Raw genomic sequence first — 11,182 nt, 5'->3', positions numbered from 1 at the left:
TAATGTATAATAAAAATAATGTTTAAAATTAAATAATCTGCAATAGTTTCTCACATCCCTCTACTCTATAGCAATTATGTTTACTTATAAATCACTTATAAATTAATATCTTCTTAACTTCTCATTGATTAAGACGATTATTTAAACATATCGGGAAGTGCATGCAACTTGCTTTAACGGCAAAATGTCACTTACACCTAGTTATGGAATTTGTTTTGCGAAACAACATCATTATTTATAAATAATAATTGTTTAAAATAAGTGAGATTTTCTTTCATGATGATGCAGCTGAACTTGCAATATCGGTTGATGTTCAGAAATTGATGGTTTTGAATCTATTATTAACTACACCTACTTCACTTTATTTTTATAAAATTTATTACTTTTAGGACTTACATTGAATTGCACTCAAAATTTAAAAGTATTCCATGCATTTATTCAAACATCTAAATCTAAATAAGCGTTCAGAATGCCATTGACACATTTAGAATAGTTGGAATATAAAAACAGTTACCTAGATAATTATCACTATCAGTATGTGTAATAAATGTATTTAATAGAGATGAATAGATATAAAACTTGAGTACAAGTGGCTAACATTTTATTAATTTGATAAAAACGATAAATTGAACAAATCACATCTGATATGCACAGGTGTGCGCCATGTAATCGATGCTTTCTATACAATTGAATTTTGCTGTTATCACGATCAATTCGATTTTTTAGGTGCCGGTTTTTACAAGTGATTTATATGTGAGGATATAGAATAAGAAGTATTTATGGCTTTGATTCAAAAAGATTGCTTAAGATTCTTGATAGTTGATATATGTTGGAAAACTGCAGATCATTTATCTTAATCAAATATTAAAAGTGTGACGAAATATTTAGAATTTAAATTTATAGAACTCTATTAATTTTATAAAATACTGCTCTCATTTGCAAATATCGGAGTGTAAATGTAAAAACAAATATTACGTTGAACTACTAACTACTACTAATAGTATGACAAAGAAATACTAACTTAAGATAACTATTGATATTATTTAGTTCTAAAATTTATTGCAACTCGGAAAAAAATTGTTTGAATTTATTAATTTTCAAACCTAGGCGATAAGGTTTTAATCAATAGTGAGCACTGTTGTATAACTTTATTCAATTGTTTTATAAGATGAATTGTTAATTTTAAGTTAGATTCAATAGATGATTTTATAAAACTTCTATGCTGAGGGTGGGTAAAAAAGATCAGCGGAACCTTTACACTGGCAAATGTGTAAACAATAAAAAATAGATTATAAAAAAGTAAACTAGTGGTGTATGGCATCGTGCCTCAAGGCAAATTGATGAAACTTCCCGTACCTTAATGAAATATTCGAGGAATATTAAATACTTGAATACTTGAAAAAATTTTGAATCATTCAAATCTACGTTCCTTACGCCCGAAATCGTCGACGAAAAATTGTATCCACATATACACATACACATAACATATACATTCACATATATGCCAAAATGTTCAGAAATCTATGAAACGTAAAGTCATGCAAACATTTTCAATTTCTATTTTTGGACGATTACAATTTTAAATGAGATAAATTAAATTAATAGTTTTTCCAACTCTGCTGATGTAAAATTGTCCGATAGTTGTTTGTACGATACGTATTATGTGTTGTGGTGTAATTTATTTGGACCTTCGTGCATTTATTTCAATTATTAAATAACTAATTAGTGTTATATAAATTGTTAATCAGATCATTAATGACATTCGCAAAGTTTTGTCTTTCTATTATAAAATAATTTTGTCATTATTATTGTGATTTGTTTTCGTGTAAGTAAAAGCTCACAACAATGCAATTTGTATCGCATCACGACTGTTTATGATAACAATTCATAATGACAATGCGAAAAATGATAACAACAAAATATTGGTATTTTATTTATTTGAACGGTGGTCAGAACTCAGGAATCCTATAAACTTTTTTTATTTATATTTAAGAATTACAATCTGTCGTTCTTAAACAACATTCAGTAATTTTGATGGTTTATTAAATAAAGGGAAAAAAAGTCGAAAGTCACCCATTGGTGATCGTTTCGATGTTGGATAAGAATCCTATAAACTGTTTACCCAAAAGGTTTATCTATGTCTACTTAATGAATTTAATTTAGTATAACTTCTGTAATAGTGTTGATCGATTCAAGTATGAAGTGATGTTTTGTTAATAGCTTCTTTTCAAAACTATGCGCAGTATTATGCATATCTGTGCATTATTTTCTTATTCTTCTTTGCATATAGTGTAAAAATCCAAATATATAAAAACCATATAATTATTTTACAATACATTATTTTTCCAATACAGTACAATCAAAGATAATTTTCATAAAAAGTGCAAATATCAGTATATGTATGAGGTTAAATTAAATATTATATTCAAAAGAGGAGTGAAAATAACTAAATTTGTTCTCAATAACTATGCATTATTTTGCAATGTTGTTTACAAAAGCAATTCTGATACATTAGCTTAATTAATAATATTTGATTTTTCTAATACGGTATTTACAAAGTATCGCAATTACAAGGCAAATATTATATATTATATAATCAGTATACTAAAAAAAATTAATGTTGCACGATCATTATGACTATCGTCCTGGTTGTTATGTCTTTTAAAAACATATAATATTATTTTAATAAAAAACAAGTTTTGAAAATTACATTGTTATTTTGACTACGTATATAACGACAGGTTGTAATTTATGAAAGCAAATAAAAAAATATAAAAAATGACTACATTTTAGTAATACTGTTAGTTTAAAGATGAAATTGAAAATTATCTCAAAACAAAAATATCAAATAAAGAAAACTGCAATAATTTCTAGAGCATCACCTATTAGACTATTTCTGTATTAATATTAAATTAAAAAAAAAAAGTTCAAACTTGAATAACATATACTAATTTTTATTTATTTATTTTTTTGTAAAAAAAATACCAGTTTATTTGTTAAATACCATAGAGCATAAGAAAATTAGAGTTAACATTATATTTAAATTCTTCACTCTAGATTTGAATATGATGTTAAATTTAATTGATTTTGACTCTATGCTCTGTATGTGTAATAAAGAATAATAATTGAAATGATATTAACATGATATTAACATTTAAAATACTGTTAATATCACTTTATTCAATATTTAATTAATATAGTCAGTTTACTAGTTTTCATATCTACTTAAGAAAATTTAAATGTAATGATTATAATTATATAAAATATATTTCATGATGATGATTCTACAATAAAACTATATGTAATTAATTAAACCATAAAATAATAGATGATTACGGTGCTTTTCGGTATAATTACTTGGAAATTTTAGTATTAATAATATAACTTTGTTTTCTAACATTTTGAAGTGGCACTCGAACCTTTGATTTAACGATTCACATATCATCTGGCATACTTCAGATTTTTTGAAAAATAATTTAATTTTATATGACAATCAAAATATCATTACTTAATAAATAATGGTTTTATACCGAAGTAGGGTAGAGCGAGGCTTAAAGGTCCGCAGGTAAAAAGGTCCACCATCGAATTTTCAAAAACAAGTAAAGTTAGTAATTTTTTAGATACAGTACATATTTGAATGTAGAGAGAAAAAATATGTAACCAACCATTACCTAGATTCTTACGACATCGCTTTCCGAAGATAAATGGCAATGCTTGAAAATACCTAATAAAAGTATTTTCTTCCCTTGTTAGTTTTTTGGTTGTGAACACTGTTGTTTAGTTTACGAGACCTTAATATAATTTTTAAATCTACGCTATTTAAATGTTTTACAAGATGTATTATTATTTTTAAGTCAAACTCAACAGTTTTTTTATATAACCTCTGTAAAAGCTTACACGTGGGAAAAGGATCATCAGAGCCCACACCCTGGCAAAGGTGTAAACAATAAAAAGTAATTAATAAAAAAGTAAATTAAGTTAAATTTACAAGAAATAAGTTAAATAAATAGTTATTACAACCCTGCTGATGGTTAGATCTGGCGAAATATCAGATCAAGGTTATGTACACTGTTGTCTCTGTAAAATTGTGCCCATAAACTTTATATTTTGAATTGGTTGAATAATGTAGCTATTAAAATTAAAAATAAAACATTGGACCTGCTTACCATTTTTTTAAAAAACAGCAATAAAGCTCGTTTCTACAATGATGAATGCTGGGAGTTTTACTGAATATATATGAATGTTCGTTTGATGTGTTATTTGTTGTGATATAATTGGTTTGGTTTTCACAATATAATTGCTTAAAAGTCAAAATGGACTTTTGTGCCCCGCCCTACCCTATAATATATAAATCTTATATGCTTTAAACTTATATCTTTATATGTTTGCGTTAAACAGATTTATAAGAAACAATTTCACCCGGTAGGTAAATTTTAAGATCTTTTTTTTATTTATTATTCAAATTATAATGGTCGTATATTTGTATATATTTTTTAGTTTCATTTTTTAATCTGGAATTAATCAGATTCTACTTATATGCAAAGCAAGTTATTTTCTTAAGCTCATTAAATGAAATTGCAAAAGTTTAGTTTGATATGGAGTTTTGTGATTAAATCTTAAAATATTTGCTTATAAAATATAAATTTTGTGCGCACATATTTTACAGGAATAACATTGTATATAAATTTGATATGGTATTTGATCAGAAATATTCATCAGACGAGTTGGAATAATTTATTTCTTGTAAAATGGCTTTTTTAATTTTATTTGTTTTTGAGATATTGGTAGTGGACCTTTTTAACCGCTTACCTTTAAGCCCCGCACTACCTTATTCAAAAGATCCAATTAGAATTCTACTTTTCATTTTCTTGTTTCAATATGGATAATAAATGATTGAAACTATGCGGATATTACGAATAATAAATTTAAACGAAGGTAAAAACAAAAATTTTCAAAATTAAAAAACAGCTCCAAATTAAAACTGTTAAATTTTATGTTCATGTTATACGTCACAAAATTGTTGATTACATTTTATTTTTATTATCTTTAAAACAATGGTTCTAATCACAAGTACAACAATGCCATTATTTTAAAGTCTAATGCAAACAGTAAAATACAAAACGGTTTACAAAACATATGACTTTGATTGCATTAAAATAAAAATATAAAATATTTTTTCTGATTATGATGTGCGCACGACAATGTTAAAAATATGCGCATAATATATTTAATGTGATAACAAAAATAAATGTCTCGTTATTTTGCAAACGCGTAAGCACTTGATATTGCAAATAAATATATTATAATTATTGTTATCTTGGGGCATTCAAGTAGAAATATTACGTCTAATTAGAATTATTATGAGAACATATATAATTAAGTAACCGTAATATTAGTCATTGCTCAGAGATTTTGTTGTCAAAATATGACATCCCACGTTCGATGCACACTTCATATATACACATACATACAGACACACACATATATATACATGTGTGTATGTGTATGTGTGTATGTGTATATATATATATCAATGATAAGAACATGCCTATAATAATTTATGCGGCTCTTATCATCCGGTTACCATTATATATTTCGTAAATGCACATTTAAATTACATTGTAAAGATTAATTCATATATCCATTTCATTTCATATGCAAATTAATTTAAACTAGTGGTGCATAACATCGTGCCTTAATGCAAATTGCAGGAACATCCCGTACCAAAAATTAAAATTTTTAAAAAGACTTTAATTTTCTTTAAACTTTGAATAAACATGAGTATTTTGAAAATTATGAAAAAATTGAATTCTTATTATATTTAGAAACTTTTTGAAATTTTTAAACTTTCATTCAAACCAATTGTGCTGCGTGAGAAGAAATATCGAAGCGCGTAAGCGTCGCGTCGCAGTCTAACGGATAAACATCGGTACGGAACCCACAGAAATTTAACAAAAATTGGTGATTATAGAGATTAAAATCTCTATAAAATATCTGATAATTTGACGTACATACGTACCACTATATCTGCCTACCTAAAAAATGTTTTACAGTTATTCAAATCGGACGGTCCGTTCTCTCAAAAACTGATTTACGATTTTTGGCACTTTTTGCCCCGTATCTTGCCGAAATGCCTGAACTTGCTTTGGACAAAAACTAATCAGCACGTCTCCTTATCAATATGAATCGAATGTTTTTTGAATTATTGAAATTGGTTGAACCGTGTTCCCGAAATCGTCGACGAAAAATTGCATCTGAACACACACACACGCACACATCATACACCCACACATACACACACACATACATCAATTTTTTCTAAAGTATGCGAAAATGTTCAGAAACCTCTGAAACGTAAAGATATATAAAAATTTTCATTTTTGATTTTTTTGCGATTACTATAACTTGCCCTACGGGAAGCTAATTATTAATAACTTCCCATATGGTACTTGTACTAATCGCATATAAATCGAAAATGAAAATTTTTGCATATTTTTCTTTCAAGATCTCCTGAACATTTTGGCATTGGAAAAATTAATGTACGTGTTCATGCGTGTGTATGTGGGAATACAATTTTATGTCGACGATTTCAAAAGCTCGAATCAACCGATTTGAATTCGAAGATACGGGGCAAAAAGTGCCAAAACCGGCAAATCAGATTTTGAGAGAACAGAGAGTCATATTTGAATAGTTCTAAAAAAATTTTACTTGCATTGACAGAATGAAGAACTGATTAAGTTTTTGGGAAATCAGGTCCAGCGATTTCAGTAATCTAATAAAAAAAAATTAAAAATGCTATTTAAGGCGGTCAAAAATTGTCAGTACTTCAAATTATCAGTAATTTTATAGAGATTTCAATAATAAGTAAAAATTTTGTTTGCGTTCCTATGGGTTTCGTACCAATATATATATATATATATATATATATATATATATACCCATGTAGAAATTAATATCGGTACATATATTACCAATATCGGTTTTCTGTGGCCGTGATTGCCTATATTGCAAAAATATCGGCGAACGTCGGTTCTGTGATGATGTCAACTAATCGATCAGGCCAACGTCAGCCGATATTGAGGCAATAATCTCTATAAATGGCCTTGTCCAATATTGGTCTCAAACTAAAATAGAAATATTGATGCAATATTTTTTATCATCGGCTAATAAATTTGTCCCCAAATAGAAGAATAAATATTGATGCAATATTTTTTTATCATCGACTGATAAATATTGTCCTCAAACTAAAATAGAAATATTGATGCAATATTTTTTATTATCGGCTGATAAATATTGTCCTCAAAATAAAATAGAAATATTGATGCAATATTTTTTTATTATGGGCTGATAAATATTGTCCTCAAACTAAATATAAATATTGATGCAATATTTTTTATCATCGGCTACAAAATATTGTTCCCAAAGTGAAATATAAATATTGATGCAATATTTTTTATCATCGGCTGATAAATATAGTTCACAAATTGAAATAAAAATATTGATGCAACATTTTTTATCATCGACTGATAAATATTGTCCACAAATTGAAATGAAATTATTGATGCAACATTTTTTATCATCGGGTACAAATATTGTCATCAAATTGAAAAATAAATATTTATGCAATATTTTTTATCATAAGCTAATAAATATTGTCCTCAAAATAAAAATGAATATTGATGCAACATTTTTTATAATTGACTATTAAATATTGTTTGCATGTTAATTAATAATAAATATTGTTTCCTCAAATTCCTCAATCATAATTATTGTTATTATATTTAAAATGAAAAACAAAAATCTTATCTGGGATCGAACCCGAGACTACGACGTTAAGAGTCGGCAACGCTAGCGCTTAGCTATCGACTCAACAGAACGAAAACAACATACGCCAGATATATATGGCTGTAAATATTTAACCATGTAATTATTCACCCTTACAAATTAAAAGGTAAAAGATACGTAAAAAGTTTATTCGGACGAAAGATGCGGAATAAAATTACGAATAAAATGATATATAATTCAATATGTGTGTTCGTATAATTATTTTCAGATTTTTCAATTTTTCTTGAATTTTAGCACTGCAACTCGCCCATAGGCCAAACCGTTTGAAATACTAAGTTGTGATATGTGGAAGAAAAACTAAGAATTTTGAGACGATTCTAATGATGTATAATACTTTATACGGTTTCTTTATGAAAACCTCAAATGTTGAGAATAGTATAAAAATTCAGTTTTCCTTCATTATAAAAAAGTTATAAATGTTACAGGGTAATTTATTTTAAATACTGTCCGATATATATAAAACTAATTGAAAACTTTAATTTTATTTACTCATACAATTATAAAATAAAAAAATAATAATAAATGGACTGGGATTTGAACCCCAAAATCAAAATCAAAAGGCTGCGACGCTAGCCATTACACCACCAAGATATACAATCTTGTTGTAGTAACTCACTATCCTGAACCGCAGGTATAAGGTTCTAGATCTTTCTATGCCTTCTATGCATGACGTATGCCTACAAGAAGCGACGCGCGTCACACGGCGTCCTTAGCCTTTAATGCAAAATTGTTAATTATAGTATGTTTTAAGATACTAGTTTTGCTGGAAATAATCGAATAATATTTTCAGTTATGTGTAATGTGTAATAGTGTTATAGTGTACATTGTTTTCTAATGTGTGTAATGTGCATTGGTGCGAAATATTACCACAAACAAGTTTGGTTAAGTAAGCATTGTCTCTGAAAAATATACAATATTTCATTTCTTTGTTGTTACTTTGGATTAAAATACAAAGGTTTGAAAGTTCAACTTAATTTTACGTCATCTGATTTGATTTGGGATGGATAGATTAAGTAATAAGTTATGTATATCTAACATAACCTTAGTTTTAATAGACGAATTCTTTTTACTATTGGTGAGTATAATACTTAATTATGCGTTTATGCATTGTAACTAATAGCTATTTATTTTTAGAATAATTACTGCTAACTACATTATTATTAGTATCTCTAATAAATAATCGGAAACTAGCTATTCGAAATGTCAAAATTTGCAAGTTTTCAATAAAAATGGTAAGAAATGCAAGATAATTTTATTTTTCTCACTAAGGATTTTTATATTGATCAGGAGTTTAAACACATTGAGAAATCAGTTGTACATATTACGTGAAATATAATAAAATATAACATAATAAAATATACCATAACCTAATCTTTTTGAGTGAAGACATACTGCACTTTCATATTTATAAAAGGTAAGACAATACTTGTTATATATAATTATATGTCTCTGCATTTAAAACATATTCTTATTTATTTTCAGGTAATATTGTTGTAAGCGCAGAAAATAGAGAAACTGGTTTGCTTAGTAGTAAAATGTTATCGAAAAGTTTTTCATCAAAAGTTTGTAACTAAATAAGTTATAGAAAGGAAAGATATAAATTTTGACAGAATAGTCATAATGTTTGATTATAATAAATGCAATGTGGAATGTCAATAAATCTGTACATTTGCATAGCAAGATTTTAGACTATGATATGAAGTCATTATTTTTTAAGGTAAAAGTAGAGTCGAGTGCATTTACAATCTCATTTTAACGCTTTCATAAATTATTCATATTGATAATATATAATGATATATTATAAATTTATTAACAAGGAATACGAGGTTTCAGATGACAATACAAACTTGGACAAAAATATTTTGGGGTATGATTGAAAAAGTTTCCCAGTCACTGTTCTAGACGATGAAATAAATATTTCATAATGGATAATAAATATATTAACAACAAATAAAATATGTTCAGATGCTGTGAAATGTTTTATCGAGTGATGATGTTATAATAGTTAAGTTAATTTGCATTTATTACTTTTATTACTTTACCTACCTTACATTTGATATATATCACGTAAATTATAATCGAATAATTATTCGATTATAATTTACTTGATATATATCAAATGTAAGGTAGGTTTTCCAATGACTGTTCTAGACGATGAAATAAATATTTCATAATGGATAATAAATATATTAACAACAAATAAAATATGTTCAGATGCTGTGAAATGTTTTATCGAGTGATGATGTTATAAATAGTTAAGTTAATTTGCATTTATTACTTTTATTACTTTACCTACCTTACATTTGATATATATCACGTAAATTATAATAGAATAATTATTCGATTATAATTTACTTGATATATATCAAATGTAAGGTAGGTTTTCAATGACTGTTCTAGACGATGAAATAAATATTTCATAATGGATAATAAATATATTAACACACAAATAAATATGTTCAGATGCTGTGAAATGTTTTATCGAGTGATGATGTTATAAATAGTTAAGTTAATTTGCATTTATTACTTTTATACTTTAACTTTACCTTACCTTACATTTGATATTTCACGTAAATTATAATAGAAATAATTATTCGTATTATAATTTACTTGTATATATCAAATGAATAGGTTTTCCAATGATGTTCTACGATGAATAAATATTTCATAATGGATAATAAATATTTAACAACAAATAAAATAATGTTCAGATGCTGTAAATGTTTTATCGAGTGAATGATGTTATAAATAGGAAAGTTTTTTGCTTTTGTTATTGTTTTTAAAAAAAGTTTTACTTGATATGTATTAATAAATATCTATTAAAAAAATATCAATATTTATGACACTTTGTGTTTTATATAATAATCATATTTTTAATGCAGTTTATATTTGTATCATTGTTTATTTTAATAAATAAAATTTCCACAAAAACATTCTTAATAATTTACGTATAGTTCATTTAGAAATAAATAAATAAATAAATAAATAAATAAATTTTCAGGTGTTTTATTGTTAAAATAAATGACATTGATTTATGCGTTATATTATTTCAACTTCAAAATCTTCAATATTTGTGTAATATTTCAACATCTTATAAGTTTCAGATAATTAATATTCAATAATTAATAATTCAAAATGTTCACCAGCTCTCTGTCTATTGTATATTACCTTACCAACATTCAACAATTTGTAGGCAACATTGGTTCCAAATTTCCAAATATAGACCAATATAGACCAATGTTGTTTACCTATATGGCCTCAATATAAAAAATGTTCATTTTTATGACCAGCCGATATTGGTTTCAAATTTGACCAATGTAGATTTTATATTGCTTGT

The sequence above is a fragment of the Ctenocephalides felis genome, unplaced genomic scaffold (assembly GCF_003426905.1).
Source record: "Ctenocephalides felis isolate EL2017-DRISC unplaced genomic scaffold, ASM342690v1 CF-g0.4_SCAFFOLD_01170, whole genome shotgun sequence".
Lineage (NCBI taxonomy): Eukaryota > Metazoa > Arthropoda > Insecta > Siphonaptera > Pulicidae > Ctenocephalides > Ctenocephalides felis.
This window is presented reverse-complemented; position numbering follows the sequence as displayed.